The following is a 25,313-nucleotide window of genomic DNA, read 5'->3' on the forward strand; positions in this document are numbered from 1 at the left end:
TTTAGCAGAGAGCTTTCACAGACACACAGCAGTGGAACCAAGAAGTAGGTAGAAAGTTACATACATTTTCTGGGGAAAAAAATAAGCGAGGAGAATTGAGTCCGGGTGAGGGAATGCTGGGGGTACAGGGAAAGGAGACCTAAGAAAACTCCGCCAACTCCTTGTGCTAAACACCAGGCGTTCAGTGATGAGGAGAATCGGGAAAACAGGATGTGCTCAGCTCTGCAGGATAATGTGGAGGACGACAGAAGCGGGGGATTTGCCCACAAAGCCTCCTTTCTCTTCTCGGGACACAGCACCGGGGTCCACCCCTGCTCCAGAGCGGGCAAGTGCCAGCTCGGCTACCCTCCTTCACCGAAACTCCTCTGACTTTCCAGGGTTCAGGCCAGGCACGTGGACCAGGCCCTGAGCCAGCTTCCCGCTAGAGAGGGTGCTCCTCCTCTCCGGTAGCATAAAGGGGACTCCCTCCGCTCAGGCCCCCGGTCAGTGGATACGGAGACTTCACGCAGACCAGCCACATCGCTGCTGAGCTCTGCCCTTCATCAAAAACTCAACCACCACAAGGATTTCCCATCATTCTGGCTGCATGGCTCTCCAGAAATAGAATGCCTGTGAAGCTGGCTTTCAGACTGCACTGTTAGAAAGATGGAGTCTCTTTTAAACCACAGAGAGCGTGAAGTTGCCGAGTTCGGTGCTGTCGGGGCAGAACTCCAGGCTCCCTGCAGGTCCAGCCCTGCGGGGACCGTTGTTCCACTTTCCAGCTTGGCTCGTAACTACTGAGACCTTCGCTGCACACTTAATGTGCGGCGCTTCTCTCCTGCAGTTACTCACGATTGAAACAGCGCCAGAAGGCAGGTGTGGGAAATGAAATATTATTGGGATAGAAGGTGATGATCGCCATTAGATCTCAAGCTAAATTTTCTAGCTAGGACTTAAATCATTTAGATTTCATATAATTTTAGAGACTATCTTCTCTTCTTAAGAGAAAAACACCTTGTCCATTATTGGGTGAATTCAAACAGAAGGAGCCAGAGGAAATTATCTTTGACTGGCAGCAAAGATAAGTGGGTTTATATTTTAGCTGTCAAATGTAACTATTCCTTATAAATCCTGAATGGCAACTACTTTTCTTCTGCTCCTCCTTTTCTGGCCTTATATATATATATATACACACCCAGGTAAGAAATTAAAATATATTTCAGCTCTGGTTTACCTTACCCAAGTACCAAACAGTATGTACAAGGTCTCCTCGAAGGGGAACCATTACTTGTTAAAATTGGAGCACATGGTTTAGAATTCCTTTGATAGTCTTAAAAAAAAAAAAAAAAGGTAGATCATGGGCCATTAATGACCTCTGTAGTGAAATAAAAATGAACCTCAGCACTGAAAGCAAAAACTGGAGAGGCAAAATATCATTAAAATAAAATCAGTCACTATGGAGAATAGTATGGAGATTTCTTAAGATGCTAGGAATAAATCTACCATTTTGACCCAGCAATCCCACAACTGGGCATATATGCTGAGGAAAACTATAATTCAAAAAGACACATGTACCCCAGTGTTCATTGCAGCACTGTTTACAACAGCCAGGACATGGAAGCAATCTAAATGTCCATCAACAAGTGAATGGATAAAGAAGATGTGGCCCACATACGCAATGGAATATTATTCAACCATCAAAAGGAGTGAAACTGAGTCAGTTGAAGTGATGTGGATGAACCTAGAGTCTGTCATACAGAGTGAAGTAAGTCAGAAAAAGAAAAACAAATATTGTACATTGACACATATATATGGAATCCAGAAAAATGGTACCTATGAACCTATTTGTAAGACAAGAATAGAAACACAGATGTAGAGGTCAGACTTGTGGACACAGCAGGGGGATGGACGGGGTAGAGGCAAATTGAGAAAGTTACATTAACATATACACATTACCACGTATAAAATAGATAGTGGGAATCTGCTGTATAGCACAGGGAGCTCAGTTCAGTGATCTGTGATGACCTAGAGGCGTGGGATGGCAGGGGAGTGGGAGTGAGACCCAAGAGAAAGGGGATGTACGTATACTGATGCCTGGTTCATGTTGTTGCACAGCAGCAACTAATACAGCATTGTAAAGCAATTATCCTCCAGTAAAAAAATAAAATAAAAATGTGACTTTTTGCCTCTTTCTCTTTAAAGTAGGGTACCATCTAGAAAGGAAATGTCAGTTGCAATAGGATGATTCACTACACCAAGAACTTGACTGCAACAATCTGGGTGCATTTGTGGTGGCAACTGCAGTGGCTAATGAATGTGCACCCTCTGTTTGTGGAACCAGAGATTATCAGAAGGATAAGGGAGCTCTCCATGATCGTCAGACTGTGCTCCAGTAAAACTAGAATTCAGAGAAGAATGTTCTGGGCCACTGCCGGGCTTGGGGGATGACAGGGAGGTCATCCAAGAAGACAAGATCCTTGCTCCTCAGCTCTGTATCTACCTCATCATCTCTACTTCAATTTATCTGTCATGCTCCAGCCACTTGAACAGCACCCAACACATAGTTGGTACTCAATAAGTATTTGTCAAATGACAGAATGAATAGATATTTGTAGAAACTGAAATTCTGCTTAAGATTACATAGTTAAAGGACCACATTTAAAAGGAAAGAAGGAAGAAAAGATTGAGTTCAGTACCCCAAACATCTAGCCTGGGGGGTGAAATATCTATCCCAAGTGACAACACATTACTGTTTGAATCTACTCCCAACCATCTGATCTTCCTTATAACACACTTGCATCTTCTTTTCACAGATTTATAGCTCATGGAACTATGGTGCTGTCACCCTTGTTCTGCTTGCAAAGCTCCAGATTTGCCTCTGTCTAAATCTTCTAAACCCTGACTCAAGAACTTTGTAATGGAATTACAGTCAGTGATGTGTTAAGTTAGTAAGCAAAGAAAGCATCTAAATACTGTTTTATATATAATGGCTGGTTGAAGACCACAATCCATCAATCTTTCTCTTTAAACAGAAAGAGAAAAATCAGAACCACGGTTTGTCTGCCTTTCTCTTGTTTCTTTAATCTCTTGGTCCTCTTCCTTATGAAAGCGAAGGGCTAAATCCCTAAAACAGAGCCCATTTGGGATGTTTCCACAGTGGCTAATACAAGAAACACCAGAAAGATCATGAGGGAGCTGGGTCATGAGAGAGTTCTAGCCCAGGTTACATACTCCAGAGAGTGAAATGTGTCAGATAACATTCAGAAGAAAGATAACATTAAATTATGGGGGGTTACTCAAATAAATCCCTTCCCAGTAATCTCTTACTAATACTTGGATTTCAGTTAAAAACTACTTACTGTGAATCTATCATCTTTCATATAATCTTTCTTTAGCTATATTCTTATCTTGATTAGTAATTAGATATTATTTATTGATCTGAAAATGGTTACCATTACCCAACACAATATTAGTCATTAACTTGCTTAATTGCTAATAATGTGATTGGTAACCCATATGGAACATGGATTTGGTCATACCTCAAGCCAGCACAATGTCAGTTGGACTTCCCTGGTGGCTCAGACGGTAAAGCATCTGTCTACGATGTGGGAGACCCAGGTTCGAGCCCTGGGTTGGGAAGATCCCCTGGAAAAGGAAATGGCAATCTATTCCAGTACTATGGCCTGGAATATCCCATAGACAGAGGAGTCTGGTAGGCTACAGTCCATGGAGTCGCAAAGAGTTGGACACGACTGAGCGAATTCACTTTCACTTTTCAAGCCAGCACAATGCCAATTCAATTATTAGCATACAATTGACTTGAATGACCCTTGTAGAGTCTGGAAGTATTAAGGAAAAGTTGTCATCACTTTCTTAAAACTAGGAATTAAGCATGTTTTTTTAGATACTAGAAGCTTTAAATGCATCCTTATTTCCTCACAATAAGGTATAATTGTTAAAATTTTATTAATGCAAGAAATATTCAATTTAAATGGGTATTTCTAAATATTCTTAATAAAATAGACTAGTTTGCAGTTTAAAGTACATGAAAATAATGTAAAATAAAAGTAATAGTAAATATAAATGATAACCTGAAGGAAGAAAGCATTGGTACTTTCAGTTCAGTTCAGTTCAGTCGCTCAGTCGTGTCCGACTCTCCGCGACCCCATGAATCACAGCACGCCAGGCCTCGTGGGAAAAACAAGTGTTTATCCAGAGATACACTTTTCTAGTATCCTCACCAAATTACTCTTGTTCATGGATTGTGTATCTTGGCTAAACAACTTCTAAGAAAAGAAAACTCCACTTTACCTCTGGATCCAATTTTCCAGTATAATGTGTTAGTTCAAAGTACACCAACATTGACTTCATCCAGTGCCAAGAAGTTAAAATTATGCTATTAAGGTTACAGCAGAAACATTTGAAATTGCTTGGTAGATGGTTCACTTGCTTCCCTTTTTCGCTCAGCAGGAATCAGTGCTGCCTTTTGCATGCTGTTCTCTGAGTTTTATTAAATATCAACAGAAGTACAACAACAGTCTCACTGCCATTAGCTAGAATAACAGCAGCCCAGAAACCTAGACCATTGTTTCTATGCGAGATCTTCAAGTCATATTGATGCTGAGCAGACTGCATGGAAAACAAGAGTCCCATCCATCTCACTGAAAATCAGCATACTTTACCTCTCCAAGACCACCCCCACCACACATGCTGCACTTGGTTTCCACAGGGTTACATGTGTGGAAGGAATTTAAATCCATCTACAAAGAGAAGTTTGATTAACTTAGCATTTGTCAAACATCTTCCTGATGTTACAGGTTGTAACAGTGACCTCAGCAGTATCCAACCCTCCAGCAGCCTCACCATGTGTGGATAAAGTGAACCTGTAGGATAGGATGCAAATTTAATAGTAAATGGGCAATTCCAATGAAAGAAAAAAGTGATCTGGTTCTGGTTCTGAGGAAAGGGAGGGGTAAGTGGAGCATTCCATGGGAAAGTAACAGGATAAGAGAAGGTCAAGGTTAAGAGAGAGCTGAGAACTGGAAGTGGTTTGAAAGACTCTAGATAGAATAGTGTGTTGTGTGGCAGGGGGAGGCAGGGGAAAGGCAGGAGGAGAGGTGAGGATGGAAATACTGAGGTAGAATCAGGGAGCCAGAATAGTGATGGCCTTGGAAGTTACATCTGGAGGGTGCTGGCTCTGTCTTTAGGACAATGAGATGAGTGAGTGGATTTGAGTAGGAAAAGGTAGCCACATCTACATTTAGAAAGATAATTCTAGAGTCTGTGTAAGGAATGATTTCTCTTGTTGAGAGACCATTAGAAAACAGCAGGAAGAGAGAGAACGGCTCAGCCAGAGAAAAGAGGTGACGGAAGATGATACTAAGGATGAGCCAGTTTAAGATAAAGATGGATGGAACTGACAGCTGTTCAGATTATCTGGACATCAGGGCAACAAGGAAGGAAGATTCAAGGATGGAGCTTCATAGTATTTCCTGAGCTACCAAGCGGATGGTGGTGCCATCCAGGGAGATGGTGAATACTTGAAAAAGAACAAATTCCTGCAGCAGAAAGTTAGTCAAATGATCAAAAAAGCAGTACAAAGTGAGACATTAGAAGTACCTCTGGAAAAATATATAGGATTTAGAGAAATTGCCAAGTCTTTATTATTGTTAGAGAAGGACACATTAATAATTAATTATTATGGTAATTATAGCCAATTTCATAAGAACAAAGTTTTCCCACAATAAATATTATTTCCCTGATCCCCACTTTTTGCTTGTTTCTCAAATTCTCAATAATAATTAATCATTTGGTCGTAATGATCACTTCATCATTCTATCAGACCTTCAGATCCTCCAATCTGCAACACAATTATAATTACCTGTTCAGATATGAAGAAAAACATCATACATTTTGGCATCTGAAGTACTTTTAAAGGATTGCTACTGCTACTGCTGCTAAGTCGCTTCAGTCGTGTCCGACTCTGTGCGACCCCATAGACGGCAGTCGACCAGGCTCCGCCGTCCCTGGGATTCTCCAGGCAAGAACACTGGAGCGGGTTGCCATTTCCTTCTCCAACCCAATTTAAAGGATTAAATTCATGTAATTTAAATGGACTAATCAACAAATTTCTTGCCTTATGTCTTAATAGCCTATGGAATGTTCTTGCCTTGGAAGTTAACACCAGACTACAGGTTACAGAGGCAGAGCATCTATTGAGTGAGGTTTCAGGAAGAAACCAAGTCCTGAGAACTTCAGGCATTCCTGGCATTGCATATAAGCACGGAGCTAGGTTCTGGAGGGAAAGCGAGGTGTGAGAAATGGTCCCTAAAATCGTCAGAGTCCACTGCCTCTCTCTGGATCAGGAGATGAGATAGATAGATAGACAGACAGACAGGTAGACTTCCCTGGTGGCTCAGTGGTGAAGAATCCGCCTGTCAATATAAGAAATGTGGTTCAATCCTTGGGTTGAGAAGATCCCCTGGAGAAGGAACTGGCAACCCATTCTAGTATTCTTGCTTGGAAAATCCCATGGAGAGAGAAGCCTGGTGGGCTACAGTCCACGGGTTCGTAAAAGAGTCAGACATGACTTAGTGACTAAACAACAATTTAGTCTGTCAACAGACAGACAATGTAAGTTGGAGTTTTTTTGGTTGTCTAAAATTGCATAGTGATATGGAACAAAAATGTTGCTGAATTACAGAGGAATGAACTCTCTCTTTATTAGAGAATTTTTCACCCTGTCACCCAAAGTAAGAAATTTTAAAATATATATAAAGAATATAGTCAACTGAAATGATACACATATACATACTGCTTGGTATGTATCAAAGAGCTGTCTCCAGGGAGTAAGATAGAGAAGAAGTATAATCCCAATGCCCATTACAGATTCAATTCAGCTGATAATACACGATACCCAGCAACAGCTTGTGATTGAAAACATAGTCCAAATGTAGGAGAGGGTATGTGCTTAGGAGTAAATCCCCATTGAGTTTCAAATCCTCAGTGAATCTTTCCTCCCCTTACCCCAATATCATGGCCCCTGTTGGTGACATTCAGATTTATTGCTAATTGTGGTTACTGTACTTATTTTTCAACTTTCTTAATTTCCACCCGACTCTATTGCTAGAACATAAGACCAATAAAAGGAACCAGGTCTGTCTCGTTTACCTATATCCCTGAAACCTGGCACAGAGTATAATACTTGGTGACATATATCTTTGTCAAAAAATATTACTCACATAGGATTTTGATATTAAAATAAAGATTTGACATTCTTTCACATAGAATCATGATTATTCCATATTAATCACTATGCTTTCAACTTCTTATAAATTAATTATAAGGCAATTTCATCTTCAACAAAGTAACAAATCTATCATTCCTAAGGTTTTTCTTCAGTCTTCCTGAACTCTAGGATCTTCAATGACATAAAATGCATTTTATTTGTCTTATTTCAAACCTTGATACAACATCTAATACATAATAGAGATGTAATAAATATTTATTTTAAAAAGGAGAAAAAAAGGAAAGATAGCTAGGGAAGCATTTAGTTGTTCTTCATTTAATAGGGGCATTTTCTTAGAGAAAAAGTACTTTTCATTTCAATGGTCTATTGATTATTTAAAAATTAGTCATCAAAAGCAACATTTAATAGTGATTGGTCATTCTTAAATATTTATTATTCATACATTTATTATATGTTTTATATATATTTCTATATAATGAGTGGTCCTTATACCTAAGCTTTTGCTTGTGCTGGGTTTTTAACTATCAACATGTGTTTGGAAAATGAGTATGTTTAGGGATTATGAAAAAGACTGCTGATCTGTCTCATAGTCAAATAAAAGGGTACATTATGGAAAAGAGGAGTACATCAAGCCTGTATATTGTCACCCTGCTTATTTAACTTAGATGCAGAGTACATCATGAGAAACACTGGACTGGAGGAGCACAAGCTGGAATCAAGATTGCTGGGAGAAATATCAATAACCTCAAATATGCAGATGACACCACCTTTATGGTAGAAAGTGAGGAAGAACTAAAATGCTTCCTGATGAAAGTGAAATAGAAGAGTGAAAAAGTTGGCTTAAAGCTCAACATTTAGAAAACTAAGATCATGGCATTCTGTCCCATCACTTCATGTGAAATAGATGGGGAAACAGTGGAAACAGGGGCTGACTTTATTTTTCTGGGCTCCAAAATCACTGCAGATGGTGATTCCAGCCATGAAATTCAAAGACGCTTACTCCTTGAAAGGAAAGTTATGGACAACCTAGACAGCATATTAAAAAGCAGAGTCATTACTTTGTCAACAAAGGTCCGTCTAGTCAAAGCTATGGTTTTCCCAGTAGTCACGTATGGATGTGAGAGTTGGACTATAAAGTAAGCTGAGCACCAAAGAATTGATAATTTTGAACTGTGGTGTTGGAGAAGACTCTTGAGGGTCCCTTGGAAGGTCCAATCAGTCCATCCTAAAGGAGATCAGTCCTGGGTGTTCATTGGAAGGACTGATGTTAAAGCTGAAACTCCAATACTTTGCCCATCTACTACAAAGAGCTGACTCATTTGAAAAGACCCTGATGCTGGGAAAGATTGAGGGCAGGAGGAGAAGGGGATGACAGAGGATGAGATGGTTGGATGGCAAGACCAACTCAATGGACATGGGTTTGGGTAGACTCTGGCAGTTGATGATGGACAGGGAGGCCTCGTGTGCTGCAGTTCATGGGGTCGCGAAGAGTCGGACACAACTGAGCGACTGAACTGAACTGAGTAGAAAAGAGTGTTCAGCTTTCTCTTCTTTTATTCTGAAATAAATGACACTTCTTGGTATCTAAATGCCTTCCACATTATTTCCAGGGCCAACTTTAGCTACTTTTTTTCTTTTTTTACAATGTTTATCCTCAATCCTTTATCACCTTTTGTCACTAAGCTATTTAAAATCACGTTAGATGCTAAGAGTAATCTGGCACCCTTATTCCAAAGCCTACAGTGTCTCATTTATCTTGAAAGTGAGATATTGAATAAGAATAGCAGTCTTAAGTATTGTCAGGTTGGTAGATTGGTACCTCAGTGTCTATACCTTGTGTCAACTCAGACTGAACATGTTGAACTTAACATATGTAGTGGGAGGGAATTCTAGAGAAACAGCGATTTTCTTAACTGAAACCCTTAGAACACCAACACACAGGAACAATTATAAAATAATTATCCTAGACACATCTGTGGCATAATAAATGTCAATAAACCCACTTTTATGATGCTTTAAATGAAGGCTCTCAAAGGTATTTACAAAATCTACAATAAAATTCATTTTACAAAGCATATAATTTTAAAATGGAAAGTTGCATAGACTTCATATTTTTTAAAAGACAAATAACCCGATTTTATTTTTTTTATTTATTTTTGTGTGGCCAAGGCTCACTGCATGTGAGATCTTAGTTCTCCACCAGGGATCAAACCCACACCCCTGCAGGGGAAGCACAGAGTTGCAACCACCGGACTGCCGGTGAAGTCCCAGACTTCTTATTATAATGAATTCATGTGGGTCCTATTTCTTTTAACTTTAAAAAGGTTTGAAAAGTTGCCTCATCAGAGTATTCAAAAGACAATGAAATAAGAGTTCAAAGAGTGGGCTAAGAAGGGAGAATAATCTGATCAAAACTCTGCCCTGGACGTACCTTCTCCTAATGTACTGATAGGAATCCATGAAAATAACCTCATGAAAATATCCTCAGAAAGAAACCAAAGACAAGAGTAAGATAATGTATTGTTCTAAATTTAACCATACAGCATATGATTAGCTGATACATTACCAAGAACTACCAGATTTCAAAATGTTATTTTGAAAACTGGGGTTGTTAATATTATCTTTGTCACTCTTGCATGTACCTAGCACACAGTGGATTCTCAAAAAAAATGTTTATGAACGAATGAAAGTATGAAAGTATGAGTTAGTTAACAAAGAAGCCTACCCTATCACCTCTAGGAGATGAGAGTAAATAAAAGGAATGATTACAAAAACAGTGTCTGGGAACCGAATATGGTTACTCAAGCGTATATCTGACTAAAGAAGGAATGGATCCTATTACTTGTCATGTCAAGTATTCCAACAGACTGATGAAAAACCCCATGATTCCAGCAAGGGCAAACAGAAGGTAGTCCTGAAAGACTCTGGATTAAAGTATCATTATTTCACAGAGACAAACAAACAAATCGTGGTTCAGAAGGCTACTGATGGATAAAATGGATTATTGTAAAGATATTGAGTAAGCAGAAAGGATTTATTTCAAAAAGTGATAATAATGGACTTTGTGATACTCCATGGTGGCTTCTACTGAAACAGTCATTTCATTCTATGGGGGCTGGAGTTGGGACTCTGAATTAATTATGGTAATTTTGAAGTATCTGTGCAAGAGGAGGACTGTGTGTATGAATAATTAAGTGTCTCTTAGTAACACTGTCTAAGGAATAAATCAGTTTAAAATTGAAAAAAAAAAATGAATTCATGTGGGTGAAGAGCTTTGTAAATTTGTAAACCAAAGTGTATGTTTATTTTTAGCATTCTTCTTTGAATTTAAAGATAAATTTAAGTATGTACATCTTTATGTATCTGCAGCAGAAAGTTAGTTTATAGTGTAATCTCAAGCAGTATTCTAGAAGCCAACTACCTAAAGACAATATAGTCTAACTGTAATGAATAGAAGTTCATTACAATTTTTCCTTTGGAGAAATATGTGAATCAACCAATATATTAATGATCGGTTATTTTTACCTAAGAATATATTTCTCTGGCAACTGTATTCGTATCAGTCTAGTGTATGGTAGCTTAAATTAAGTGAAATTGATTCAGTTGGCATAAGTTGGACTATGATAAGAATGTGCTGATGACATGAACATTTGTCTCCTGGGTAAAGGAGGAGACTTCTTCCTATATAATGATTTGGGCTCAATGTTAACAGAAAAGAGTAAGTCACATGCTAACCCACGTGAGATATGATATGTCAGAAAATACTAGACCATTTGACAAAGAGCAAACAGAAACGTGGAAATGAAACTATTTCCTCAAAGCCAGACCTACGGGAAGCGAACTTCCAAGCTGCTTGCCTCTGCGTGCTTTTTCTTAGCGGTACCCCAGAGAAGAGGGGTCCTTCTGAGAAGCAGGGGAGGGGAAGCCTGGTGGATTTTACCTAGTGCTTTCTGCTAGGGTGGTGCGTGTCAACTTTGGGGTCATGTGGGATCTTGTCATTGTACAGATTCAAATTCACTGGGTCTTAGGTGAAGCCCTAGATTCTGCATTTTGAGAAATCTTTCAAATGATGCAGATGACCCTTGTCTGTGAAACTTACTTTAATGGCTAGTTGAAAGGAAGAGGAAATTCTCTTTCTCTTTTACATGTTTTCTTATTTCCTCAACTCACTTAACCTCAGAGCAGCAGGTCAGTAAAGACATACCTTCAGAACAGTGTGAATACAGAACACTTTTGAAAGGAGGAATTCAGTTGACTTCAGAGAATGAATATTTAGTTTAAAAAAAAATAAAGTAGATTCATTCAGACTAAAATAAAGGGATAGCCAGCCTTTCCAGTGAAATTGTCTGCCTAGAGGATTAACCATCACATCTTTGAGGACAAACAAGACTGTACACCAGGTTTAGACTCAATCTTCTTAAGTTTCTACAGAGTCCATTTGGGAGGAATATTGCAAAGAAACTTGGAACCCGAACTTCCCTCCTCCACTCCCTTCCTTAAGTGTCTAATGTTTGCATTATGTACAAAAAGGAATTTTTCTACTTTATGATCTGCCAAGATTAAAAATTTGCTCAAGCCAGAAACATGCTAAGATGAAACACAGTTATAACTGAACAAATCCTACCCCAAAACTGCTTCCAAGTAGGAATGAATATCAGAATTGTTTAATTTGCATATTTTCCATTGGATGGCCTTTTCAGATTCTTGCTACTTAAAATACAAAGGCAATATTCATTGGACTACACTATTTTTAAAACGTGTCCTTACAATCAATTGTCAAATCCTCTTCAAGCTTGTATAGAGGCATTGGGCTCCTAGAATCTAAATAGCTATATAGTAAAACTGAAAGCATTAAACTAGATAATTTAACTTTGGACTAATGAAATGTGTATCTTCCCTCAAAAAAGTTAAAAATATGATGTTCTATTAACAATTATGTGGACATATCTTTATTTAACTAACTATAGCAAAAATAACTTGTTTGTAGTATAAAAAGAAATTATAGACTTGAACTGTGCATGAATTTTATTTAAAAGATTTCTGTTACTCCATTTTCCTGTTAAGTCTGTAATTTTAAAAGGGAGAAAGTTAGAGAAATGCCCCTATACATTGATCTATCCAATTTACATGACCAGTATTCAAAATTCAGAAGAATAGCAGGAAATCGTTAATAGATTGAGCATTTGGTGTCTAGGAAACCAGACACATTTGGTAATCACTCCTATATACCCTAATGTCTGAGAAAACCTTAGAAAGTGTTTACTTTTGCAGTTAAGTAATTAGAAATCTATTATTTGGACATTTTGGAAATGGGAAATTAAGAATCTCTTTCTTTGTAAGTGGTTTTAAAAGGCAAAGAGTTGATTGCTGTTGATTAAAGAATCCATAATGAAAAGTAGTTTTTCCCTTCTTCCAAAAAGTTGCATTTTTCTCAGAGATAACTGCAGGCAACAAAAGCCAAAAACAAAAACAAAAAAAATGCCACTTTGGAAGCCTTTCACTGGAGTCATGAAACTAATACATTTACAGCCAACAGCTTTAAAAGTCACATGCAATCCCATAAAAACAACACCAATTTCATTAACTTTGACATAAACGTCAAACTTGATAAGCCCAAGTTCAAAAGATATATAGCAAAGATATGCATCTATTCAGTCATCTCCCCCATTTATTTGAAGTTTTGCTTCCCAACATTTCAGTTACCTGCAGTCATCTGAGGTCCAAAAATATTAAATGGAAAATTCCAGAAGTAAACAATGAATAAGTTTTCAATGGCACGTCTGTTCTGAGTCACATGATAAAAGTTCTCTCCATCCAGCTCTGACCTGCCTGGGATCCCAACCATCGACATTGTCTGCTCCTAACATCCAACCATCCGCTTCATCAGGGCTGACAACCCAGGATCGCTGGAAGCAGATAATTCTCCTGACATGTCATCGAAGGTCAATACGAGCCCAAGGTTACATCACAGCGCCTCCGTCATTCACCTCACTCGTCTCCCATTATCACAAGCAGGAGACCAGTGAGTATAGAACAGTTAGACGTTTTGAGAGAGGTGACATTCACATAAGTTTCATTATAGTATTTGCTATAACTGTTGTAATTTACTATTAGTTACTACTAACCTCTTACTGTGCCTAATTTATAAATTAGACTTTACTGTAGATGTGTGTGGGTCGGAAAACATACAGTATATAAAGGGCTTAGTGCTATCTGTGGTCAGGCATCCACAGGGCTGGAGGGTGTCTTGGTATGTTTCCCCTGTGGGAAAGGAGGGACCACTATATGTCCCAAAGTATACAAGATATATATCAATACAAAAGATCAGAAAGTGTGTACTTTCTTATTTATTTTATTTAATTTATTTATTTATTTTTGACTGTGCTGGGTCTTCGTTGCTGTGCAGGCTTTTCTCTAATTGTGGCAAGCAGGGACTACTCTCTAGTGGCTGTGTACAGGTTTCTCACTGCAGTAGCCTCTCTTGTGGAGAAGCTACTGGAACATGGGCTCTCGGGTGCGAAGGCTTCAGTAGCTATGGCTCCCGGGCTCTAGAGCACAGGCTTAATAGTTGTAGCACTCAGGCTTAGTTGCTCTGTGGTGTTTGCGATCTTCCCAGACCAGGGGTAAAATCTGTGTCTTCTGCACTGGCAGGCAGATTCTTTACCAATGAGCCACAAAGAAGCCCTGTACTTTCTGATATGAGATATGCTTAAAATTTTGGAGTAAAAATTACCATAGTGTCTATTTTAAGATTTCCTGTTCAGGCATAATTGTTTACAGAGAAAATTTAAAGTGAGTATGATATATTGTCTTGATGATCAGTCACTATATAACACACCATTGCAAATTAAGTGGCTTAAAGCAACAATTGTTTTATTTGCATAGAATTGTGTAGGTCAGATATTTGGCCTAGCTCAACTAGGAGGATTTCCTCCCCTCCCCCACCTGGTTTTATTGTGATATACGACTGAGCGACTGAACTGAATTGGCATACACATTCTTGCTTGCAAAACTCCTGAACTTCAGATAAAAACAATAGAACTTTGTGGCATCAGCAACAAGGGAAAAAAAAAAACAGAACTTAAGGGCCTCCCATCATACCATACACAAAAATCACCTCTAATACGAATCAGATTCCTAAATGTAAGAGCTTAAAAAAATTTTTTTTAATAATTAAAAATGAAAAGAAGAAAAAGGCAAACCACATACTGGGGAAAAAAAATTTTTTAATCACATATTTGATAAAGGACATATCAAAATATATAAAAAGCCCTAAAAGCTCAATAAGAAAGCAAATTAAAAATGAGGAAAAAATTTGAACAGACCCTAAAAAAAAGAAAGAGAAAATAAGAGATCAGATATGTGGTTACCAGAAATGGGTGGTGGAGGCAAGGGGAATTGAGTGAAAGCAAAGATTCTGCAAACTGAAAGTTATAAGATAAATAAATGACAGGGATGTAATGTACAACATGATAAATGTAATTAACACTTCTGTTCATTATATATGAAAATTGTTAAAAGAAAGTAAATCAGAGTTCTCATCACAAAATTTTTTTCTATTTCTTTAATATATGGGATGATGAATGTTCACTAAACTTATTATGGTCATCATTTCATGATATATGTAAGTCAAATCATTATGCCCTACACCTTAAACTTATACAGTGCTATATATCAGCTATATTGCAATAATACTGAAAGAGAAAAACTATAAAATTTCCAGAATAAAACACAGAAGACAATCTCCATGTCCTTTGGTTGAGCAAAGAATTCTTAGACATAATGCCAAAAGCACAATCCATTATTTTAAAAACTTGATAAATTGAAATTCATCAAAAAATTTACAAGACAAAATAGTCAAAAGACACTATCAAGAAAGGCAAGTCAGACTAGGAGAAAATATTTGCAAATCCTATATCTGGCAAAGGAGTAGAATGTGAAATATGTAAAAATACAACTCAATAATAAGACAAAAAACAAATATGAGCAAAAGATTTGAATGGATATTTTATCAAACAACATATATAAATGGCCAAGCACATGAAACACATAATAGCCAAAAAAACTGGAAATACTCCAAAATTATAATTACCTGATGAATGGATAAACAAAATGTGGTATACAACAGAAAACCATCTAAACCATTCTGGTTTCAAGGAAGTATAAAAGATCTTTAGAAGAAAATATGAGTTTCAAGAGATGGAAGAGGACATAAGTCATCACTAATGGTGGAAAGGGGAGTTTAAGAAAGAAACAAAGCAGAGTATCATGTTTTGCTGTTGTGTCAGGGTTGCTTTCAGAGTCTGGGTTTATGAAGATTTAGGTAGGATCCACACCAGGCTCTGTGAATCAGGAGTGGCTATGGACGCCGCCAGTCACTCACAATCACCATAAGGAGCTGGAGGGGACTCGACATAGGACAGCCCACGGGATGCTGTTGGGAGAGTCCTGGACAAGCTTGGAGGGAAATGAGGGAAGTGCCTAGAAGTGGTAGAGTGGGAACTGAGCCAGAGTGAGAGGTCACTAGGTTACCGTGGAAAACCTATCATACCCTACAGGTGGAAGTGGACTTGGAGTGGAGTATCAAAGAGGGGGCAGGGCTAATCATTCTCTCTGATAGTTAATACTGTGAAGGATGAAAAACTGTATTATTCCCATTTTACAGTCAATAAAATGCGTCAGCAGAAGGTGATAGGTCATGAAACTGGAAGACAGAGGCTATGCCTTCTGGTATTTGGTTTGGTTTAATTGGACTGTGACATATTGCCTCACTTTTAGTAGACAGTTATTTTTTTAATGGTTTGTTATTTTAATCTTACGATTACTTCTAAACATAAATACTGAATGTTTACCCTCTTACCCATAATGATCCAATCTATGGTGCTGCTATCTGATTCTCCAACCTAAATTAAATGGAATTTGAGAAATTCTGTGTCATGTGAGATTAAAGAGTCACTTTATTCAGCTTCACCAACTTAGAAGAGGAACACCTTAAAAATAAAAGCATATTTTTCTAATTACTAGTTTTCCCAAATCTGAATTCTAAAAAACTTTCTTAACTTAGACAATTCTCCCTCCTGGTTCTGAATTTCAATTAAATTGTGCCAATGTCTATACTATAAACAACCTATTAAAGTGCCATCATTGAAAAAGCTGACATATTTCAGAAGAATTAGAAGTTCATTTTTATCACTACTTAAATATTTAATTCAATATCCAAAACCCTGGAAGGATTGTTTAAGGAAGATACTATAACTTGAAACCTGGAGTTTGCTTTGAATATTGTTTATCTACTGAGAAGGAATTTTCATTAAGCTCTAAGGATACCTAAATCAGCAAATACTTAGCAGCTATGGTAACTGTGGTAATCCCATCTGGCTCCTTTAATTGCCATTACTAGCAGACCAGTGCTGCTACTCACTGTCTTTCCCCAAAATTGCACTCTGTAGCAAAAATAGCACAGGATCCCTTGCAAAGACCTTTTAAAATTCCCACAGGAAGTGGTTATGAGCATAAGTGTTCATTAAATTTGGTTGTCAACTTGCTTGTCATTTATCCATGGAGCTTATTTTCACTGTCTTAGGTTTTCAGGCTCACAGAAAAATGACTAATGACTATTCATGTGGCCCCGGGGGAAATTTCTTCTGGATGAAATAGCCAGCAATCTCCAATGTCATAACTCAACAGTATAACCTTCACCAGGAGGGGAAAGACACCATCAAGTCTTCAAATCGGGAAGAATCAGCTCTTGAAACCCAGAATCAATTCTTGAAATCCAAAATGGCTGAACAGCTTAATCTAAATCTTTATTTTTGAGTGTAAATTTCAATATAAGCCAATCACTTCAAAGTTTTTGGAAAATCACTTTGCCTCATTTAAAGAATTATTTTGAAGAGGAAAAACGTTTAAGGTCTTGTAGGGTCAGTCTTTTTTAGCATATTTACAGGTCTCCCATGAAAATACCTTTAACTACATCCTCTTCAACCTTGCCAATAATCACAGTACTTTTAAACTGCAAGAAAATTCTTATAAACATTTACATATTCAAGAAAATATCCGGTGTTATTTCTATCCAAATATCCAATAAGCAAATTGTTTGCTGTCTAGTCCATAAATCCTCTGCATATTTGATTTAATGTTTTTTTAAATAAAAAACAAAGCTGTATGTGTATACAAGCCAGTCATGACAAGCTCTTTCAATTGCTAAACCAATAGAGATAATGTCAAAACAAGGCTTTGCTTATTCTTAAATATCATGGTGTATTCCTCTGATAAATAATACTAGAATAAAGGAACTTCAGGTCTGAAAATTATTAATCAAAACTATTGGTTGCTTAATGTTAGATTCAAAAGTAACATTAAATAAAATATAAAATAAAGTGAGGGCTATATCAGGACAAAGAAGCAAACAAACTATAACATGGAATGCAGTTAAGGCAGCCTTGCTGCTGCTGCTGCTAAGTCACTTCAGTCGTGTCCGACTCTGTGCGACCCCATAGACGGAAGCCCACCAGGCTCCCCCATCCCTGGGATTCTCCAGGCAAGAACAAATGGAGTAGGTTGCCATTTCCTTCTCCAGTGTATGAAAGCCAAAAGTGAAAGTGAAGTCGCTCAGTCGTGTCCGACCCTTAGCGACCCCACGGACTGCAGCCTACCAGGCTCCTCCATCCATGGGATTTTCTAGGCAAGAGTACTGGAGTGCGTTGCCATTGCCTTCTCCGGTAAATTTAATTTCTTTTTCACCAACTTATCCAACAGTATTATGGCCACAATGGTGGCCCTCATGGACTGAAAATAGCTGGTATACTGTACTATTAATGGGAAATTTAGCCAGGTAAACACATTCTTTGGCTGGATGGCATCACCGACTCTGTGGACATGAGTTTGAGTGTACTCCGGGAGTTGGTGATGGACAGGGAGGCCTGGCGTGCTGTGATTCATGGGGTCGCGGAGAGTCGGACACAACTGAGCGACTGAACTGAACTGAACTGAACTGAAACACATTCTTTGGTTGCACTTAATACTTTCACAGACAGCAAACATTTTTTAATTACAGGCACTGATGGGGAGTTTCACGGGCTGAATCCCTTCTGTGTTGCTTTATGAATGTTGTCTGGTGTGGCCTTTCAAGCACTAACATGGCATGGCAGGCTCACAAGTATTAGACCTGGCTCCTTGGGGGCATTGCCTGGCAAGTTTTAATTTCTAACTCATGAAACTCTCAAAAGCTTCAAGGATTAATTATATATCAGTCCCCTAAAAATAACAATTACATTCAATTCTAATGGAACTCAGAGAGCAAATACCATGTATGTTAGGGTGATGTATTTCCTTATTTCAGTCCATTGTTTAAGAAAGCTAATAATGTATATTTTCATAGACATAACTTTGTCTGGATCACCCCAATGTTATAACCCAGGCACTGACAAAAAGTTGAGAGTAACTGATTTACGGCAAACTCTTCTTCACAAAAACCAAATGACATAATTACCTTCCAATAATGGTAGTAATTTCAATGAACTACATCAATTGCATTATATTACTTGATATCTTCCTTCCAAAATATCATTTGCATAGAAATTTTTTCAAAAAGGAATTTGAGTGTTTAAGAGATAATCCTAAGGTCACACATACACAGTGAGCAATAACAAACTCTCCTCTAGAGCCCAGATTATCAGACCATGTCAAGTTCTCAGGAAATTTCTGGCACAGCAAATATTAATATATATATTAAAATTCTTAATGTTATTTTTTGATTAGCATTACGAAGATTACAATCTTTTAATTCTCATTTGAATAGTCTAGTTTAAGTGATAAATTTTGTCTCAAGTCATAACATATTTTTCTTTGTCTTTTAATAAATTCCTGTTTACCAATGGCAAATGGATCATTTTCCCATTTCATTTTGTTACACTTCATGCTGTAAAATCAATGACATATTCTCTAGTATGTGTTTTGTCTTGTAGAAGTCAAAGACTGGTGAAATGAAAACAGGCTACCCTTGTTATAATCCACCTGCAAGTTTCCTTACCTAGTCACATTACTAGGCTTTTATAAAGAGTTAAATGATGAATACTAAATAGGAAAAGGTGTACGTCAAGGTTGTATATTGTCACCTTGCTTATATAACTTATATGCAGAGTACATCATGAGGAACGCTGGGCTGGAAGAAGCACAAGCTGGAATCAAGATTGCTGGGAGAAATATCAATAACCTCAGATATGCAGATGACACTACCCTTATGGCAGAAAGTGAAGAGGAACTCAAAAGCCTCTTGATGAAAGTGAAAGAGGAGAGTGAAAAGGTTGGCTTGAAGCTCAACATTCCGGAAACAAAGATCATGGCATCTGGTCCCATCACTTCATGGGAAATAGATGGAAAAACAGTGGAAACAGTGTCAGACTTTATTTTTTTGGGCTCCAAAATCACTGCAGATGCTAATTGCAGCCATGAAATTAAAAGACGCTTACTCCTTGGAAGGAAAGTTATGACCAACCTTGATAGTATATTAAAAAGCAGAGACATTACTTTGCCAACCAAGGTCCGTCTAGTCAAGGCAATGGTTTTTCCCGTGGTCATGTATGGATGTGAGAGTTGGACTGTGAAGAAAGCTGATCGTCGAAGAATCGATGCTTTTGAACTGTGGTGTTGGAGAAGACTCTTGAGAGTCCATTGGACTGCAAGGAGATCCAACCAGTCCATTCTAAAGGAGATCAATCCTGGGTGTTCATTGGAGGAACTGATGCTAAAGCTGAAACTGCAATACTTTGGCCACCTCATGCGATGAGTTGACTCACTGGAAAAGACTCTGATCCTGGGAAAGGTTGGGGGCGGGAGGAGAAGGGGACGACGGAGAATGAGATGGCTGGATGGCATCACCGACTCTGTGGACATGAGTTTGAGTGAACTCCGGGAGTTGGTGATGGACAGGGAGGCCTGGCGTGCTGTGATTCATGGGGTCGCGGAGAGTCGGACACGACTGAGTGACTGAACTGAACTGAACTAAAAAACTACACTGTATTAGTTTGCAGTTTTCACTTAATGAGCTTTCACAATGGTTCAGCAGTAAAGAATCACCTTCAATGTAGGAAATGAGGGTTCAATCCCTGGGAAGATTCCCTGAAAATGGGAATGATAACCCACTCCAGTATTCCTGCCTGGAAAATCCCATGGACAAAGGAGCCTGGCAGGCTGCAATCACTGGGGTTGCAAAAGTGTCGGACACGACTTAGCAACTAAACAACTGCATATATATATATATGAATTCATATTTATATATATGGTCTGTGATATCACTGGTTTACTATGAAAGGGTAGAATTCAGAGCAGCCAGGTGGTCAAGCTGGTATAAGGAAAGGACACCCTTCCCCAGGCACCCACTCTCCTTGAATCCTCACGTTTTCAGTATTTTGATCACCTTGAGAAACTAACTGCAGAGCATTCAATGAAAATTACTACTCTTGTCTTATCTTCCCCAAGAAGCAGCTTATAATTCTGAGAAGAAGCTAATGATGTTGAAAAAGAGAGGAAATTAACTGAAATAGGTAATAGAACATCTGTGTCTCCTACATTTCTTGTAAAACTGAGAAACTGGTAGCTGACACATTTCAAGGTAATAAGCATTACATTTATTTTTTATACCCTCATAAATGCAGTGCCCATTTTCAATTTGCCTATCAACATAATGGGCTATATTCTTCACATAAAGATGGTGTCATCACCAAACAGAAATGTTGAATCTCTAAGAGTTTTGTACTGGGTTGAATAAGGAAAATCTTTAAATTAGGCCTTTTCTTCATCCTTGACCTTCAAAAAGTTACAAATATTCTGCAGGCTTCAGCTTAGCCACCAGATTGTATGAATAAAAGAAATTTATAAGGTGTTTATAATTTTGGGGGGCAAGAATGTAGAATAAATTGAAAACAAATAAGCCAATAACATCTTAATTTTCTGTTATGAAGTGTGGATAATTTAATTTTTGTGAATTAAGCACATTCTTTCAGAAGCCTATCGTTTTCCAAGCATTGTTCCAGGCCTTGAGGGTATAATAATGAGCAAAACACAGCTTCTCCCCTTGGGAAGCTTACATATTGTTTGGGGAGACAGATAAAGAAAAGAATATATGCTTTTCCAGGTGCTAGAAAGGGCTGTGGAGAAGAACAAAGCAGGAAGGGAGCTGATGGCATGAGCGCAAGACAGAGCTCACATTCAAAGGCCCTGCAGTATCCTCAGCTCAGAGGAGTAAACAGAGCAAAGAGGCCAGCGATGGGAAACGAGCTCAGACATCTCTGCTTGAGATGGAGCCCTCGAGGTCTCTTTTGCAGAGTAGTGTCATGATCTGACTTAGGTTTTGAAAGGATCCTCCTGGTTGTGTGAGACGTGTACACCATAAAGGGGCCAGTTCAGATGCTAGGATAACAAGAAACAATTGGGAAAGTCCAAGTGAGAATTTACGATGAGTTGAAAAACTGTCATCGTAGTAGGAGCTGTCAGAGGTGGTCAGATTGTTTGAATCATAGGACAAAGGAAGAGCTGTCAGAATGTGCTGAAGGTTTGGACCTGGGTGTGAGGAGAGTCAAGAATAGCCGAGGATTTTGGCCTGAGAAGCTGGAAGAAGATTCTACCTTTCCGAAAGATGGGAGATGGTGAGTGTTACATTTTGGGAAGCCTGGTAAACATCCGGATGGAGATGTTAAATAGGCCACTGAGTATATAAGATCTGAGCTGGGCAGGAGTCCGTGGAAGATGAGTCCACCTAGGAAGCAGAAGTAGCTGGAGAAAAAATATAACTTCATGCCTGTGGAGTCCACAAAAATTAAGGTGAGAAGAGCAAAGGAGACTGAAAAGAAGCGACCAAGGATACAGGAAAAGGAGTGAGAGACAGCCGCGTTCTGGAAGGCGGTGAAGCAGACGTATGAAGGAGAACATGAGCTGTGTTGCAGACAGCCTACGGGCTGAGTGAGAAGAGAACTAGAAACCTGCCCACTGGGTTGGTAAACATCTGTGAAAGCCTTCAGCTGTCTCAATTCAGCAGAGGGACAAGAAGTTTACTGGAGTTGGTTCAAGAGAGGAGAAAAATAAAGGATGTGGAGACGGTGAGTATAATTATCACTTCTGAGGAGATTTGCTGCAAAGAGAAGCAAGATCAGAGGTAGGAGGGACTGTGGCGTTGAGGGAGGGCTCTTTTAAGATGGAAAATATTAAATGTGGTTGTGTAGAAAAGAAATGTTAAAACAGGAGCAAGGGGAGGGATTTGAAGAGAACGTTCCTAGAACAGATTATAGGGGGTGGGTGCCGTGCCCAAGAAGGGCCACCACAGCCAAGAGGGCAGACTGAGCAGGAATGGTTTAAGAGGAAACATTACAGGGTACAGAGGGAGGTGGGCCGGGAGATGGGGTGCTGAGAACACACGGGAGATCTCTGCTGACTGCTTCAGTTTCCTCAAGGAGATACCTAGCAAGATCATCAGATGAGAACTATTGAGGAGGAGGTTTGGGCCTTTGGTGGGAAGTTGTAGAACGATGGCCTATCGTAATAGGAGAACAAAGGCAGTTGTTTAGTTGCTAAGTCATGTCCAGCTCTTCGCAACTCCACAGACTATAGCCCGCCAGGCTCCTCTGTCCATGGGATTTCCCAGACAAGAATACTGGAGTGGATTGCCATTTCCTTCTCCTGGGAATCTTCCTGACCCAGAGACTAAACTCAGCTCTCCTGCACTGGCAGGCAGATTCTTTACTGCTGAGCCACCAGGGAAGCTCAAGGCAATAGAGAGAAGTAATGTGTTTCCTGGCAGGGCTAAGACTCCACTTGAGATTAGTGGTCATTAATTTATTTTTTTCTTTAAAGTTGTCATGATTGTGTGCTTTTCTCCAACCTTGGTCTGTTACCTAGATGAGAATATTCACAGCAAGATTTAAGGAAAGATTGAGGGGTTTCTGGGACAGCACTAGGGTCGACCAGAGTTTCCTGTGAGGTTAATGAGTTCTTGGAGCCTTAGACGTTTGGGGGAAATGAATGGGAAGCATAAGATACAGTTTTCAGAGAATGAGACTCTTGAAGTTAAGCTTATGAAGAGTGACAGAGATGTTGGTAATAAGTTCTACAGAATGATCATGAAAGTGGGCGTTGAGGAAAGATGGAGAAATAGTTGATGATCCAGGAAAGGAGGGTCCATTTCTCTTCTGTGATGCGTAGGGCAGTGCTGAGACTGCAGAGTGGAGTCTGAGAGTAAGAGTGGGATGAAGTTGTGGAATCCTTTGGCTGCCGCACTCACCACGGGAGGACTCACAAAGAATGCTGCTATGGGAGCTGGTACCACTCCGCGGGTTTCCTCTTCTGCAGTGTGGATGGCATATTCACACACATGGAATCCTGTGCACAGCTCCTGGCAGCTATGACAGTAGGAGTAAATCCATGTTTAGAAAAAAGAAAAGAAAACTATATTGTACCCTAGTGTTCAGTTCAGTTCAGTCGCTCAGTCGTGGCTGACTCTCCGTGACCCCATGAATCACAGCACACCAGGCCTCCCTGTCCATCACCAACTCCCAGAGTTCACTCAAACTCATGTCCATCGAGTCAGTGATGCCATCCAGCCATCTCATTCTCTGTCGTCCCCTTCTCCTCCCACCCCCAATCCCTCCCAGCATCAGAGTCTTTTCCAGTGAGTCAACTCGTCGCCTGAGGTGGCCAAAGTATTGGCGTTTCAGCTTTAGCATCAGTCCTTCCAATGAAAACCCAGGATTGATCTCCTTTAGAATGGACTGGTTGGATCTCCTTGCAGTACAAGGGACTCTCAAGAGTCTTCTCCAACACCACAGTTCAAAAGCATCAATTCTTCAGCGATCAGCTTTCTTCACTGTCCAACTCTCATATCCATACATGACCACTGGAAAAACCATAGCCTTGACTAGACGGACCTTTGTTGGCAAAGTAATATCTCTGCTTTTTAATATGCTATCTAGGTTGGTCATAACTTTCCTTCCAACGAGTAAGCATCTTTTAATTTCATGGCTGCAGTCACCATCTGCAGTGATTTTGGAGCCCAAAAAATAAAGTCTGACACTGTTGCCACTTACACTGAAGATGGTACAAAAAATTATCTCCTCTGACTCATTTAGTATCTTTCTCAGAGAAGAATCGTGGCATGTAGCTCTGGTCACTAAGGACACACAACAGTGTCAGAAGAGGATCCACACCTTTCTCTACTACCTGATAGTTTACTCACTTGTGCTGTTTAGAAAATAAAGTGGGTTGGAGCATTGGGTCAGTTCTGTAAGCCCTCATTTCCAGAACTCCCAACGGAGCTAGGGTGGAATGTGGAAGGAAAATGGGAAATGGACTGCTTGGCAAAAACTATACTCTATGCTTTAAGGAATAGCTGCAAGCTAGCTCACAGGATAGGTAAGCTGGTTAAAAGTCAAAACTGACACCATTTTTAATGTCTTCCATATCCTCTTGTTTTTACTAATATCATACTGTGAGTTATTTTGTCAAGGCAAAATAAATTGTAAGAATATATTTTTAATTATGTCAAAGTGTTAGTCGCTCAGTCATGTCCTACTCTTTGCAAACCCATGGACCGTAGCCCACCAGGCCATCTGTCCATGGGACTGCCCAGGCAAGAATATCGGAGTGAGTTGCCAGTCCCTTCCCCAGGGGATCTTTCCAAACCAGGGATCGAACCTAGGTCTCCCACACTGCAGGCAGATTCTTTATCACCTGAGCCACCAGAGAAGCTCCTATTTTTAATTATAGTAGGCTGTTATATTGCAATGGTATAACCCATTATCCTGTTGCTGATTGTTTAAGTTATAATTTCAAAATTATAAATGACACTAAAGAGAAAAATAGTTTTACAATTATCTGTGCCTGAATCTCTCATAATTTGTTTTGGATAAATTCTGGAAGTATATTAACCATTTTAGTAAATATGAAATATAGTATAGATAAGATACATATACTGACACAGATATATAGAGAGATCTCCCATAAGATTGTATCATTTTTTTAAAATGTCACCAGCAATATAGAAACAGATCCTCACTATCTTGATATGACTTTATTGGAACTAAACATTGGGTAGGCC

This window comes from Moschus berezovskii, chromosome 26 (genome assembly GCF_049115385.1).
Source record: "Moschus berezovskii isolate FMDL1 chromosome 26, NW_MosBer_1.0, whole genome shotgun sequence".
Classification (NCBI taxonomy): domain Eukaryota; kingdom Metazoa; phylum Chordata; class Mammalia; order Artiodactyla; family Moschidae; genus Moschus; species Moschus berezovskii.